The following is a 14648-nucleotide window of genomic DNA, read 5'->3' on the forward strand; positions in this document are numbered from 1 at the left end:
AGTAGCGGACATATATGCACACAATAAATTGAATGTGTTAACATGTTTCCATTAATGTCCTGCACACAACCAACCAAGATTAAAAACAATATAAGTTATATCACACACAAACTCTTCACACGCATACGCAGCACATACACACACTCACACAAACGCTTCACACATATATACACATAGACACGCATGCGTGCGCACACACACACACACACACACACACATTCACTCAAAACATGTGTTTTTCTAAAAACTGGACATCCTAAACATAGAGTTACCAGACTCTGAAACATCAATAAAATGGATACGTGGGCAACTTTTTATAGAAACTGTCTAACGACAGTAAAGAAATTTATAAGAATTTACAAAAATTATCTAAGAAAAAAATATTATGAGACAAAAATTAATTCTTTTAATCAAATGTTTTTAAAAGAATAAATGTTCTACTCTCATACAAGATATTCTGTATATGTGTATGTGTGTGGAAATGTTTATGTTTATAAATAATACATCTGACTATTGCTCTTTCTGTCTGTCTGTCTGACTGTGACTCTTTCTTACTCTATCTGTCTGTCAGACTATCTATCAATTTAGCTACTTGTCTGTCTGTCTTTCTGTGTATGTATGTCTGTCTTTCTGTGTATGTATGTCTGTACATATATATGTATGTGTGTATGTATGAATGGATTTAGGCTTCATCCCCACCTCACTGTCATAGACTTATGTCCTTACAACCATGATAAAGGCATCCCTCAGATGTCAGGCTGCTCTCAAACTGAGTAAGCTCACCTTATCATGGTCAACCTCAGTTTACCACTGCTAACTTCTTCCTTTTATATACTGAGCTGCAACTCTTCCCTACCAACATCTACCAGAATAAGAATTTCTACTCAACTTCTATAACTTCTCAATATATTTCTTTGCATAGCATTATGAAGACAGTTACCAGGAAACCATTACAAATCCCTGCTTACAAACTGTATCAGATCACTGCCATATAACCCCATTCAATTTTGTAGTTATGGTTCTCTAACTTCCTCTGCAATAACCAAATGTGTAAAACCCTGAAGAACTACACCCAGATCAGATCTGATTCAAAAAGTAATTTGTCTAAGAGGCAGTAATTCCAAAAGAGAACTGATACAAAGTAGAATGAACCCTTCTAGTTCTTGCATAGCATAACTTCTCTAGTGCCAATCACACAATAGGTTTTCTTCAGTCCATGGTATAAACCACATACAACACTTAAGGTTGACTGTTGCGCTGTACACAAGGCTAATTATCCAACCCATGCTACTAGGGAAAAATAGACATAATATGATAATCTCTCTCTCTCTCTCTCTCTCTCTCTCTCTCTCTCTCTCTCTCACACACACACACACACACACACAACATGTGTGTGTGTCTGTGTTTGCACATATGCTTTTAAATCCTGAAATGATTTGCTATAAAGTAACTGAAATGTGAAACAACATTTCTAATATATTTAAATACACAGTTACAATACATATATTATCCCCATCTTACCACGACTACCATCACTGTCACCATCATCCCATCACCCACTACCATATCTCTCCCACATACATGTGTATACACCTTGTACATACCATACTCTCTGATATACATACATATATACATTCACTATCAGGATAATTAACTTAGTTCCAATTTAATCAATTTTATAAAAAGATCAATCAATTTAATGAGTTTTACAGAAAATAATTAACCAATCTATTGATAGAAGAATAGCTTTTCTAATCTAATTAGTGATATCATTTATTGCTTTACCAAAAACAAAACAAGACAAAAACAAAGAAAAAATGAAAACACAAAACAAAACAAAAGCATTTGAGATTAACTGAAGAGTTTTATGATCAAAATTAAAAAGTGATTACAAAGTAAGTTATGGATCATAAAATAATGTATTAAAATCTTTCCCATTGTGTTTTTGTTTTATTGTTATTTTAAAAATGATATACCGTGACCGAAACACTTGGTTAGTGAGAAGTTAGATGAAAGTAAATCATGTTTCCATTGCCAGGTTTAACTGCATCAAAACTGCCTTGAATTTTTATGCTGCCAATTTCTTTCTGTTTCCTCTTCTTAACTGTAATGGTCAAAGTTGAAGTTAACTTGAAAAACAAACTTTTTGGCAAAAGTAATACTATATTGCTTCTGGTATTCTGTCAATCAGTTTGCGACCTCTTTTCAGTCTGATGTCTGTTTCTCAGAACTCTGCTCACTTTACAATACATTTAGCATCTCTTCTTATTATAACTCTTTATCTGAGTCCCTAATACCATCATCACTTAAAAAAAAAATGCATTTCACTTTCTCTCTTTTTTTTATTATAGATTTTTGCAATACCTGGCAAATAACAGAATTTTTGAGCTTTTGATGGATACTGTTGATTATGTCCAGACAATAAATTTATACAATATACATGAAACAGATAAAGAGTATATCAATACTAGATAATTTTGATATATACATACACACACACACACACACACACACATGCATGCACACACACACACACATGCATGCACATATACATGTATGTATACATACATATAGACATGCATATATATATATTTATATTTACAAGTATGCATATATATATATATATATTTATATGTAAGTATACATACATATATATAGGTATGTATATATGTACATACATGCATGCATACGTACATACATATATACATGCATACATGCATATATATTTTTATATATGTATACATACATGCACACATACACACATACACACATACAAACACACATACACACACACATACAAATACAGGTATATGAAATACCATACAGCAGAAATTCCTGGTTTGTTAAAATTATTTCTGCCATTGGGGGATGTATCACAATTACCAAATGGTAATTAAGATAAGCTCCAAATGAGAAGGAAAGATAATCTCAAAGAAGCAAGAATTCTCCAAAGTTGACAATACCATTATAAAAAAAGGACAGGTCTTTGTCTGGAAATAAGGAAACCATTGTGAACACGTTTTTATAAATTATAAGAATTATCCTGTGTGTGCATCTGTTTGTGTATGTGTATGTGTGCGTGTGTATGTGTATGTGTGTATGCATAAATGCATGTGTGTGTGAGTGTGTGTATGCATACATACATGTATGTATGTATAAAAATTATCAGGTATTGACATACTCTTTATCTATTTCATGTGTGTGTGTGTGTGTGTGTGTGTGTGTGTGTGTGTGTATGAAAGTGTGTATATCGTCATTTAACATCTGGTTTCCATGCTTGCACAGGCTGATTGGATTGACCAGAGCTAGCAAGCTAGTGAGCTGTACCAGGTTCCAGTCTGATTTGGCTTGGTTTCTATGGTTGTATGTTCTTCCTAGCACTAACCACTTTACAAGAGTGTGCTGGGTGCTTTTTACATGGACTGGCATGAGGGTTCTTGCAAGGCAAAACCCTTTTCAGCTAGGAGGAGAGCATTAACAATTTTACTGTGGTGGACAGGTCTTCTTGAATACAGTGAGGTGCCAAATATCTCAGTCCTTTGTCATGTCCTCTGTAAGGCTCAGTGTCTTGAGATCAGCCTTTAGTACTTTGTCATATGTTCTCCTGGATCTCCCTCTCCCACTAGTTCCATCCACTTTAAGTGATCAGCATTTCTTTATGTAGCTCTCTACATCCATCCACATCACCTAATCAAACAAGCGCAGCCTTCTCTCTTGCATACTGCACCTAATTCCTCTTATGCCTTACTTTTCTTTCAATATGCTAGCACTCTGCCACATATACATACTTATATTGCACATCCAGCAGAGCATACTAACTTCATTTCTCTCTAGCCTTCACATTTCCTTTGCATTCAGGGCCCATATTTCACTGCCATGTAGTATCACTATTTGTATACATGTACCATACAATCTTCTTTTCACTTGGAGAGAGAAAGAGAGAGAGAGAGAGAGAGAGACGCCTTTGGTTGCCAATAGTGATAAAAGCTCTGAATTTTCTCCATCCTATTCTTATTCTAGTGTTTATACTTTTTAGTACATCCACTCCCACTACTAATTAGACTCCCTAGGTAGCAGAAATCATCCAGTACCTCTAAAGAGCTTCTTGGGTATTTGAGAGAATTAATTTCCTGAGTATGTGTAGCCTTTATGGTTCTGGTGTATCTACATCTTCCACAAACACTGCTTTCTCTGATAGCCCTTATACCCTTATATTATTCCACTGCACCTCTTGTGCACTGAGTACGCTATATGGAGTTCCTGCCTATACCTTTTCCATACATTGAGCAGGACCATTCACCTGAAATGGGTAGGGTTCTTGCTGTTTTGTTGCTTGCTAAAATCTTAGTCTTTGATAAGTTAATCTTAGGGCCCTTTGATTCCAGGTTTTGCTTCCACACGTGGAATTTCTTTTCTAGTTCTGTCACAGAATCTGCTATGAGAGCAAGGTCATCAACATATAACACATCCCAGGGACAGTCCAGCACACACACATACATGCTTTCATATACTAATCTTGATTTGAATCTAAAATAACTCTCCTTGATTCTAGAAGTCAAATTGATTTTTAAATACTTAAACTGTTTAATGAACACAGTCACCCCCAATGCACATAAAAATAGATTGACTTTTGTTTCTTTAGTAAGATATTGATCTATAATAAGAAAGATTCACAGTTCATATCAAATCGCAAAGCTGCCACTGTATTCACAGAAGTACTTAACTTAATGATTCAGTCCATCTATTTTCTTTTAATCTAATCAAAGATGAACACTGCTAATGTGTCAGTAATATATTTATCAAAGTTGCCAATTTGATGTATCCAATTTAATAAAACCCTTAATTATAGTGGTTATGTGTACAATATTGCTGCAGGTACTTAGGGTAACATAATCAGTTACTGATGAAATCTCAATAAAAATTGAAATCGATCCAGTTGATCTTTCCTTCACTGTTCATGGTGAAACTGTATGAAAAGTCAGGTGTTTATGACTGTCCAATGTATTTAATTAAGTTTAATTAATTTTTATACAGTGTCAGCTGAAATCTATAGTTTTATTGTCCAGTATTATCTTACTAAAGCTGAACACAGCTAGCATAGAAGTAATTTCTCTTCTCCAAATTATGTACTAAACATTTTCTCCATTTCTTCTCTGAAATGCTTCATTCCAGAACTCACATTTCATTCTGTTATCCTTTCAATTGCTGTTGTGTTCTGTAACTCTTATTAAACGTAAGTGAAATATTCACTGATGATCTATGAAATGTTATATACTCATTAATACTTGTAGCATTTATATGTAAATTTTACATGCAGGTAAAATTTTGTTCCCTCAGTATTGAATCATTTTTGGAGCAAATATATTAAAGGTTTAAAGATAACAAAAACCAGATTAATTACTGAGTAATGTTACTGAGTTACAGAAGCCATTGTGAATCCTGCTATACTTTGAATCAATGTGTCAGAACTTTATAATCATATTTGTTAATTAAAATATTATTTTTCTGTCAGTTGCACATGGACTATATTTAAATATGACACACTGATAATGTTTTCAGAATACCTAATTGCTATCATGATTATAACAAGTAATGCAGTCACCTCTAAATTATCACTCACCTTATTCAATGCAGTGGCCAAATATCTATCAACAAATGATATAGGGACCACATAATGTTTATCATCACTGTTAGCAACAGGGAGAAGTTACATTTTTCTTAATAAACAAAACAGCAGCCAAATCATATTGAACATCTCCTTGAACAATATCTTTTATCTCTTGTCTTTTACTTGTTTCAGTCATTAGACTGTGGCCATTCTGGGGCACCACCTTGAAGAATTTTTAGCTGAATTACTTGACCCCAGTACTTTTTATAAAACCTGGTACTTATTTGACTGCTTTTGCCAAACTGGTAAGTTATGAGGATGTAAATACACCAACATCGCTTGTCAAGTGGTGGTGGGGAACAAACACAGACACAAAGACACACACACACACACACACACACACACACACACACACACACACACACAACATTGTGGGCTTCTTTCAGTTTCTGTCTACCAAATCAACTCACAAGGCTTTGGTCAGCCCAAAAGTATAGTAGAAGACACTTACCAGAGGTGCCACACAGTGAGACTGAACCCAGAACCATGTGGTTGGGAAGCAAGCTTCTTACAATACAGATATGCCTGTTGCATTTCTTAGAATATAATTTTTCTGTTAAATGCATTTTTTTTTTATTAAAGCCATCTGAACAAAAAAGTTTAGTCTCTGCTGACATCCTGAACATTTTTTATATCCTCCAGCTGAGCAAATGATAAATAAATGCAGATGTCTAAGTTGATAATGTATTGGGGAGATGAAAAGTTGTATGGTTTTCAATTACTCATTAGAACCGTACAGTATCCATTAAGCAAGACACTAAACTCTCACTGGTTCTGTTTACATAGCTGTATCAGATAAAGTAGGATATGTGCAATGAAAGCACTGTTTAATTAATAATTGTTTAATTCACTGCAATATTGAATTTAATGAATTCAGACACTGTTTGAGACCATACTGACCCTTCTTAATAATTTGTTGCTATCTCATGATGAGTATTGTTCACATTCAAACCCCTGTTATCGATCAGGTCAACTATTGATAGCAATCCATCAACAAATACTGACTTATAATACTGAAATGTCAATCTTATGTTGGCTTTTAACACCATTTTGCCTATTAACATCGGTTAGTCCATCATTTGGTGGCAATTGACTGCAACTAGTAGGCTGACCTTCCACATCATTTGTCCATCAAATGTTGACCATTGACCTTTGGTGTCTTGTCCCCCTGAATCTGACCTTTAACACTATTTAATCAATTACATATTGACTTTTAACATCAATTCACTGCACACTGACCTTTAACATTAACTAGTCAATCATATACTGACCATCTAGATCTAATTCTTTCTGAAACTCTCATCTCATAAAGTATTCCTCAGAAGTCAGAATCTTACATAAATAAATTCTTTATTTGAAAAGCTAGTTTTATAATCAGTAGTTTAGAGAAATTTATGTTATTTCTGTGAAGATGGCCAGCATTCATAACAAGAATAATATTACAGCTATGATAATTGATGTTATCATTGCTAGAATTTGTTGTGATATTGTTGTTTTTGCTCTAGACTTCAAGATTACTGCTTATAAGGTTTGATGCTTATGACCATTTTCAACAAATATTTTACAAGGCAATCAATTTTGTTAGCTAGGTGATATTTAGCAGTAAATTTATGAGACCAGCAAAGAGAAACTTTACAAATCTATGATGGATAATTTTAGCATCAGAACTGAAATCAAGTTTTATTTCACTAGTTGTAATCAAAATTTTTATGGTGACTTTTCAATTCATATTGGATATTTTTGTTGTCATTTCATTGAAGATATTTAATGTGTAACTGTTGCTGCATCTTTCACCATTGAGTCTTAAATTATTAGCCAAGTATGTTAACAGAAAGACCTATATATTCCTGATAAATATGTAGACGGTTGATGTACTGAATCCACTATGAAAAATTTATAAATTAACTGAAACATTTCTTTTAGAGAAACAGACAAAAATTGGCTGGCAACTCACAAAGAAAACTGCAGAAAAATTTCAGGAAATTATGAATCAATTTCATTATCTTAATTTTCATACTCAAGTGGAATCTGACCTATGTTTGCATGCAAGGGGACATCAGCTATGGACATGTTTCAGATATGTAGAACCTCATAAGCTTCATATAATCCAGCTGTGATTATGCTGTCTCTCTTATGGTCATGGAGAACTTTGTTATTTAGTGTGCTCTTTAATTATTTAAGATGATAAGGTGTGATTTTTAAGAAGAGTTGATTGTTAATGTCATCAACATTTATGCCTGATGGACGAAAATCTAAGCAAATCTTTTTTTTCCAGGAAACCTAAATTGAAGCCATTGCATTGCAGATGCCAACGTCTCTCAGGGCCTCATCTTGCAAGTGAAATTCTTGCTAATAGTAATATTTGATGAATGAATGTGTGTATTATGTTAGTCTTCTAAACAACAGAACTAATCCATTACTTCAAGTAGACAATAAATAGGTCTGTTGCAAAAAACAAAAAAACAAAAAAACAACCAAAATCCAAAAACATTCCAATTTTTACTTTCTGTTTCTCTTTCTTTTTGTCTTCTTTCTTCTCTTCTTTCTCTCTTTATTCCTTAGCAGGAATTTCATGAAGTAATTACAATGCAGTTGTGCAAGGAAATGTTGATTCCTGCATCTTACTTGCAATTGAGATTGCATTTCAAGTTTCTCTTTGCACATGTTAAATTGGAATTTCAGCAAGTCTAAAAGACATAGATACAGAGTGGGGATAATGCTTTCCTGTTCCTGAGGTCAACATTGCTGTAAACCCTTATGTCAATCCTTGTTCAATAGTCAAAACACTAGGAAGCAGAAAATCGATAAGTTTTCATGTAAGAATTAGCTAGAAGTATCTCAGTAATAATAAACTTAAGAATAAAGCTGTAAGATGAGAAGTGAGTGAAAGAATTGGACAAGCTGGAGATAAAATACTTATTACTCTCCTTCTCTCTCACTGTTTCTTGTTGTCTCTCTCTTTCTCATTAACACACACACACACATGCATACACACACACATGTAAATATGCAGATACATATGGTGTGTATTACATGTGTGTGTGTGTGCGTGTGTGAGTTTTGAATTTTGAATTTGTTTAAAACATATATCTTGGATAATGAATAAATATCATATATATCTTACACACACACACATACACACACACACATGTATGTATATATATATATATATGTATATATATATATGTATATATATATATATATATATATATATATTATATATATATATATATATATATATATATATATATATATATATATATATATATATGTATATATATATATATATATATATATATATATATATATATATATATATATATATGTATATATATATATATATGTGTGTGTGTGTGTGTGTATTGAAATATATTTAATGCACAATATATGGGTTTATCTAATCCAGTGGTGCTCTCAAAAAGCTTTTTTAGTGAAGCAGGCTACAAACTGCATCATAAACCAAGAAATACAACCTATATAAATATTGCTATACAACATATTGCTGTATGTTTGGCTAGTAGGTGAGAGATACAAGGTTCGATTCTAACCAAGGAATTTCTGAATATGTTTAGTTTTTAGGTTGTTATTTATCACTGTATGATATTTAACATTGTTTATAAATGCTCTCTCTCTCTCTTTCTCCCATACACACCTATATACACACACTCACACACACACACACCTACACACACATACACACATTCCATCACATGCCCACTTGCAAGTGTGCACACACTGACAAAAACTTTGTACAAAAGCTTACACCTCTCTTTCTGACTTCTGATAGGACAGCATTCCTGACATTTTATCTTGCCCCACCTCTTTCCCGCCAATTTAACATTAGTTTTTCGAACACACACACGCACACACGCACACACACACATGCATGCACACACACATGCATGCATGCACACACACGCATGCACACACACATGTATGCACACACATGCACACACACCCACACTCTCTCACGCTCTTCCTATCTCCCAGTATTTTCTTTTTGCTTCTTTTTCTCTAAGACGAAAGTCTCACTTTCAAAATGGCTATAAATTCTTTTCTCTTTCCATACAAGTCTTAAACAAATACCTTTCTCATTATATTTTGTTCCTCTTGAGGTCTTTTTTTAAACTGTTTTCACTGTCTTTTGACTTTGCATTATACATACATACATGCATACATGCATACATACATACATACAAACACACACACATACATGCATACACATACATACATACATTCACACATGCACATGTACACACATGTACACACACATACACAGACACACAAACACAGACACACACACACTTTACTCAGTAAGGAAAGTGATTTTGGACACCCAGCAGGAAGAAGAACAAGAACTGTCAAAGAACAGATTAGCTTGGGATTGTCAATAACTGTCCAAAAATGTGTACATATGCATGTAAAGCATATGTGTAATAGTTAGTGACATGTTCATATTTTATTCAAATGAAGAATGGGAGAAACAATTTTCATCTCCATAGTTTTGAGGTTGGCAGCTTCAAGCCAACTCAGGAAACTGGTGCTTGTAGCAACATGCTATCAAGCTCTTTTAGAAGCACAGATGTAGGGCAAACATTTAGAATGATATTTTATGGTCTGCACACTCACCAAGTTGCTGTGAAGTCTGGAGTTTGTATGAGAGTATCTTGAATTCTCATATAAGCTCAATTGTCTTAACTTTTCTTGCTACTGGACATATTTTGTAAGAATGAAAAAGTAAATCTGTAGTTTTTCTCTATAAAAGAAAACTTTGTACTAGTGTAACATCTGTCTAGGTTCTTGTCAAATTTAATGACTGATCCATCATGTCATACACAGGTATTCTTTTATTCTTTTACTTGTTTCAGTTATTTGACTGCAGCCATGCTGGAGCACCACCTTTAGTTGAACAAATCAATCCCAGGACTTATTCTTTGTAAGCCTAGTACTTATTCTATCGTCTGTGTGGCTGAACTACTAAGTTACAGGGACGTAAACACACTAACATCAGTTGTCAAGCAATGGTGGGGTGACGAACATGGACACACAAATACTTACACACATGCATACACGCACACACACACACACACACACACACACACATGCACACACACACACACACACACACACACACACATATACACAACAGGTTTCTTTCAGTTTCTGTCTACCAAATCCACTCAGACGGCTTTGGTCAGCCTGAGGTTATAGCAGAAGACATTTGCCACGCAGTGGGACTTGCTTCCTAACCATGTGGTTAGGAAGCAAGCTTCTAACCACACAGCCACTCTTGCAATTGTTTTGCCTCTTTTGAATTACAATGAACCATATTTATCAAATGCTTATTTCTAGTTTTTCTAGGGTGCTTGTTCCCAACAGGAGGGGAACTAAACTTGGCCTTGTCACTGTTTGGTGTGCTGAGTTGTTCCTACTTTAATCATTTTGTGGTAGACTAGCAATTTCTCTTTTACTCTTTTACTTGTTTCAGTCATTTGACTGTGGCCATGCTGGAGCACCACCTTTAGTCATGCAAATCGACCCCAGGACTTAATATTTGGAAGCCTAGTACTTATTCTATAGACCTCTTTTGCCGAACCGCTAAATTACAGGGACGTAAACACACCAGCACTGGTTGTCAAGCGATGTTGGGGGCACAAACACAGACACACAAACACACACACACACACACATACATATACATATATATATACATATATATACGACGGGCTTCTTTCAGTTTCTGTCTACCAAATCCACTCACAAGGCTTTGGTCGGCCCGAGGCTATAGTAGAAAACACTTGCCAAAGGTGCCACGCAGTGGCACTGGACCCAGAACCATGTGGTTGGTAAGCAAGCTACTTACCACACAGCCACTCCAGCGCCTATATTGTGAGAATCTCAGAACTGATAACATGCATCTTTTAATTAGCTCCACATTGATTACTCCAATCTTTCCAGTTTCATGCTGATTATTCCCACCCATTCTTGTGTGATGTGAGCAACCATATATATCCTCTACAGCAAGAAACCTGTTTTAGCCCCTTCCTCCATACTCTTACTTTTCATCACCTAACATAAAGCTATCTCTCTTTTTAATGTAGCCCCACTCAACCACAGAGGATCATCTTAGTTTTGCAAGGTACAGAGTGATTGCACTAGTGCTGGTGTCACAAAAGAGCACTCAGCTTACTTTGTAAAGTGGTTGGTGTCAGGAAGGACATCCAGCCATTGAAGCCATACCAAAGCAGACATCAGAGCGTGACACAGTCTTCTAAACCATTGGCTCCTGTCAAACCATCTGGCCAATGCCAGCATGGAAGATGGATGTTAAAAGATGATGATGGTGATGATGATGATGATATAAAAGCCTCTGTTATTTGGAATAAGCTAGCCTTGTTTCCATTTAATGCAGACATCCTGACCAACTTGTCTTTCTGTCTCATGCCACTCTTATTGCACCCAAACTACTAAGCTCCACCCTAACCAATATTGACAGTTGTTTCTTCCCAGGACATTGATCCTCGAATCTTCTCCTACTGATGACAAGAAGGGCATTCAGCTATAGAAAATCTGCCTCAGTAAACTCTGTCCAATCGATGCAAGCTTAGAAAAGTGGACATTAATACAATGATGATGCGGATGATGATGAAAATGATATACATTAGTTTTCTCAATTTCTGTCAGCCAAATTCACTCACAAGGTACTGTGCAGTGGGCTGAACCTGAAACCACATGGTTGCAAATTGACTCTGTAACTACACAACCAAGTCTGCACTGATATAAAAACATATTCTCCATGCAAACATACATATAAGACAGTTCAGTATGTAAAAGAATATGCATTCTTGATTAACATGTACAGGCTTAAAAAGATATTTAGTTTTGCTTTAGACTAGCAATATTGGGGTTACGACACTAAATGTATTCGTCATGTTGCATGGTTGACAGCAGATTAACCAGTTTAGGATTTATTAGTTACTTCATCATGCTCACGAGTAGTTCATCACATGACCGACCAAATTCAACAAAGTTACTGCAAGTAAACAGACAATATTGTCCAGTTGTAGACATAGCTCTGACAAATTTTAACACTAAAAACTATGTAGCATGAATAAGATTCAGTTGAGTATATGAGAGTATTAGCCAGAATGTTATTCTAGAACAAGATTGAATATGATAAATGTCATATATATAACACACTTATATACAAAACCATTTTGTGATTAGATTGAATAGCATCCAAAATAATAACAAACATACATGTACACACATATGTATATGTTAATTTGTGTAAAATAAACAAGGGTTATATCCCTGAACCATGGCTTTGCTCGTGTATCATTAACTGACCAAATAAAGTTGTGATTTAGACATGTAATCCATATTTATCTCACACAAATAAACATATATAGAGTTCTTCACATGCTTGAAATAAACTGTACTGAGTACTTTTATGTTTCTGTGCCACAACATAAATAAAGGGTGTGTATATATATATATACACACACACACACACACACACACACACACACACACACATATATATATATATATATATATATATATTATAGTGGGGTAGGCTGGTTTATAGGGTTACCCTGAGTTTCTCGCTCATAAGGGGTTTTCAATAGAATTCACAGTCAACTCTGAAATAATGTTTCATATATGAATACGTCTATGTATATACAAATATGCTCGAGGCAATTATGTGGATAAGCAAATTAGATACATTAAATATATTAAATATAATAGTTTGGATATCCACATAATTACATCTATATCCACTCAACTTGATCCCTCTTACAGCCATTCTTTACCTTTCGGAATCGATCCCCTGTAAAGACATTGGAGTCTAAGTTTGAATCTTTTGAGCACTACTAAGTGTTTTCTATATTGAAAATCTCTGGATCTCATCTGTGGACTATATATATACATGTTTGTATATAATGTATGTATATTATGTATATGTATGTGTGTCTGTGTTTTTGTTAGCATGTAACCATGTCTACACATCACATGGTGGTTGTAAATGAGCATCATCGTCTTACAAGTGAGGCTGATTGTTTCCAGTATTCCATGAAAAAAAAAATGTCTGGCCTTGGAGAAATGTTACCTTGTTTGGAAACAGGTGAGGGTTGGTGACAGAAAAGCCATTTGCCTGTAGAAAATCTGCTGCAAGAAATCCTATCTGATCCATGGAAGCATGGAAAAGTGGACATTAAATGATATATGCATGTAGATGTGTGTGAATGTGTATTTATACACCCGTACATACAAACATATACATACATACATACATACATGATGGCTGCGCCCTTGCTATCAAGTATGGCCATTGCACGAGGCTTAACTGTTAACGGTGCTGTGATTGAACATGACTTTTTAGCCCAGCTAAAGATCTACAATGGCTTGTACAGAATTGGCAGCTAAAACCTTTACCAGCAATAGACAGCTGTAGTTGTAACTGGGCTTCATGTACCTTTGCATGTCATTTAAGTCCTCCCACTGAATTACACTCCATTCCATATGCCTGACAGATATGATTAGTATGGTGTGTAGCACCACCATCATTGGCCTGGTTGTCAATCATCGGTCTCGCTTTATGACTACGAAGATGACTCTTGAATCAAGCTTTACTGAGGCAGGGTCTTGCACAGACACTGCATGTCAGTATCATAGGATGACCCTTACCATCTGGAAGTGCAACAGCGATGTCCTTCCTGACATCCCTCCTTACTTTCTCATGCGCAACTTGAAATTCCTCAGAAGTAGCTGTCCCCTCATACACAGCCAATGAATCATCTATATGTTCATCATTTTCTTTAAACTAATCTTGATGTTTTCTTTGTATCAATCCTAGAACTTTCCTGACATTTTAAGGGTCAGCCAATCCTCCCCAGTATCTGCAACATTCATTTACTTTCGTAAAGTTCTCTTCACACTATTACACCTAAGATGATCAACATTCAATCTTTTAGAC

Source organism: Octopus bimaculoides, chromosome 2 (assembly GCF_046866305.1).
Source record: "Octopus bimaculoides isolate indiv1 chromosome 2, ASM4686630v1, whole genome shotgun sequence".
Classification (NCBI taxonomy): Eukaryota; Metazoa; Mollusca; class Cephalopoda; order Octopoda; family Octopodidae; genus Octopus; species Octopus bimaculoides.